This window comes from Otolemur garnettii, unplaced genomic scaffold, assembly GCF_000181295.1.
Source record: "Otolemur garnettii isolate 467f Iridium unplaced genomic scaffold, OtoGar3 scaffold00032, whole genome shotgun sequence".
In the NCBI taxonomy this organism is placed as follows: domain Eukaryota; kingdom Metazoa; phylum Chordata; class Mammalia; order Primates; family Galagidae; genus Otolemur; species Otolemur garnettii.
The window spans coordinates 6,990,809-6,993,595 of NW_003852427.1; the positions used below are offsets into that span (position 1 = coordinate 6,990,809).

The following is a 2,787-nucleotide window of genomic DNA, read 5'->3' on the forward strand; positions in this document are numbered from 1 at the left end:
AAAAAAAAAAAAAATCACAAACTAAGGCCCACTTCCTCTTGCCTATACCACAGCTCCCTTACCCCTTTAAAAGAAATCCATCAACAATAAGTATATTACTCTCTTCAAAGACGGCGATCCTAATAAGCATTTCCATATTTTATATTTATTTAAATATCTTAGCTTTAAGATATTTATTTATCCTAATAAGCATTTCCATATTTCATATTTATTTAAATATCTTAGCTATGGCTGCAATTTTCATCTGTGACTTAGGGTCCTCTTTCAGGGTCACTACTTGTTGGTGGAATTAATCTCCTTATGGCAGTGTGACTGATGTCCCCATCGTCTTGCTGGCTGGTGGCTAAAGACTGCTCTCAGTTCCTTCCATGTGGCCAGGAATTTTGATCAGAACATCAAAATTAAATGGATACAGAAAAATGTTTGCTCAAATGTAATTTGTTTGTAAAAAACGACCACTGGTAGAAATTAACTGATGACTCCATACTGAACCTCAGAGTTAAAGCATTCTATAATAGACATACTCTTATTTGACAAAGTGAATGTTACTTTTTTTGCATTATTGTTGCTCAATATTTCGTTGCAGCAATCGTCTGATTTCTTTTCTGAATGTTATTTATATTCGTTCGTTCTTTACGAGGTTTTTGTTTCTAGTTCCTATCTTAAACACCGTTGTTATCAAATTTTAAGCCTTTTTGATTTTGTGAAGGCAAAAGTGGAAACCAAATAAACACATGTATATGTTTAAAAAAAAAAAAGAAATGACCACTGGTAGACCACTTGAATAAATTTAGTTTACTCAAATACATTTTGAATAAGTAAAGAAAAAAATTTTGACCTAAACACCTGTAGACGTTTTATAACTTTATTAGATGACAATTTGTGTTATAAGCATTCTCAAAAATCGAAAACAAGGAATAACATTTCTGGTCTTTTCACATTTCCCTCCTTGGTCAAATGTTTTTAGTCTTTATTCTTCAGACATTATGAACATGAGAACAAGGTAGGTACTACGTATCATACAATATATTTCCATAAGTGCTTCACCATTATAATTTTCAATTTATTTAAAACACACAAAAAACGAAAAAGTAGAGTCAAATTCTACATAACTTGCAAATCACACAACTTTACGACCTTACAAATACTTTCACAAATATTATTTTGGCCAAGAAGATGCAAAATATAGTCCCAGTCACAACCACAAGAATAAACTATATTCATCAAATCACCAACTTAACAGTAAATAATTCGTTATCACAATTAGCTTTATTTTAAGTCTGTAAGAGTACAAAACCATCCCATGACTTATACATCCGAAGCATGAATCCCCGCAATGTATTTGAAATGTGGGTAGATGAGGTGACGTGACAATCCTAAAGCCTGAAAATTTCTTCGTACCTACACCACACAAGCAGCACCCAGTTCGGACCCTTCAAATGAGATTCAGGTCCAACTCCCGGCGCTCCGGCTTCTCACCCCGCCCCCACCATGAGAAAGGAGGGAAAACAACTTTTATTGGCCTCGTCTCCCGGGGGACTGGCAAACTAACGGGGCAGAGCTCCGGCCTGGACACATTTCACGAGGAGGCCCCCGTCGGGGGCGGGGAAGACAGATAGCGGGAAAGTCCGGCATCGACGCCCCATGGTCCCCAGTCACCAGCCCCCTGCCCCACCCCACCAAGAGGCCTGGGCCAGCCGCCACGCCGTGCGACCCCAGGCCCCTCTGCTAAGGCGAGCTCGTTGTCATGTGACGCCGCCGCCGCTAAAACACCGCAGAAACGCAGGTCGGCGGTCGGCGGAAGGCACTCGCGCCAGCCTGCCTCGGTCCGGCCCCGCTGGGCGCGGGCGAGTCCCGAGAGCTCGGGCGGGGGGGCAGAGGGCGGGCTTGGCGGCGGGCCCAAGCGCGCCACAAAGGCTTCCGCGCCTGTAGCCGTAGTGCCGGAGCGGGCGGGGGCAAAAATTTCGGGGCCCGCGGGAGGGCTGGAGAGCAGAGAGAGCGCCAGGGTGCCCGCCGCGCCCACGGTGGCCTCTCGGGGCACTCGGACGGCTCGCGGCCGCCGCGCCCCGCACAGCCGCTCCCCGCTCGCGCTCTCTCGCTTTCGCCCGGCCTCCATCTTGGATCGGCGCTTCCAGCCCCCGCGCCGCTGCCGCCGCATTCCCCCTCTTTCCCGCCCCCCGCCGCTGTCGCCGCCGCCCGCACTCACCTCAGCTGCCCATCCGGGCGCCGCCGGCCGTCGACCTAGTTTCCCCCCAAAAGTCTCCGGTGTGTTATTCCCGACGTGGGGGGGTTGTTACGGGGTGGTCGCCGGGGGTTCGGAAGCGGGGACCGCGCCTTCAACGGAGCTGCAATCCTAACCCGCCATCTGGTGGCATTTTCCACACGCCAATGGCGCCGCTGCAGACTTGGGTCCGGACCGCCCTCTGCTGGCCGCGGTGCTCATTGCCTCGCTGATGGGACAAGCCTGCTCGGAAAGGGGAGGGAGCAGAGGCGCGAGCTGGGGGCAGAGGCGGGGGCGCGCGCAAACGCTTTCCTGCGGGGATTGCGCGCACGCGCACCAGTGGGGCGGGAAACGTGGCTGCTGCGCGGCGGCTCCGCCCCCACGTGGAGCGCTCGCGCAGCTCAGCCAACCGGGAGCGGCGAATACTTCTGGGTGAGGGCGCTGTGGACGGTTCTTGGGCGGCACAAGACAAGCGGAAGGACGGCAGCCGCAGCGCTTGCGCGGCTCGCTGGCTGGGTTACCGCCCGCCATTTTTGTAGCTTCTCAGAGACCTAGGAAGGAAGCCG

General features: G+C 50.8%; 1 protein-coding gene across 1 annotated transcript in view; it reads right to left on the reverse strand.

Moving 5' to 3' along the window:
- STAG1 (stromal antigen 1) overlaps positions 1-2,468 on the reverse strand; it is a 412,760-nt gene extending 410,292 nt beyond the window's left edge. Inside the window, exon 1 of the mRNA XM_003789415.3 lies at positions 2,207-2,468. The gene's annotated coding sequence lies outside the window, so the exon portion shown is untranslated. The remainder of the gene's footprint in view (positions 1-2,206) is intronic.
- Positions 2,469-2,787: the final 319 nt, after the last annotated feature.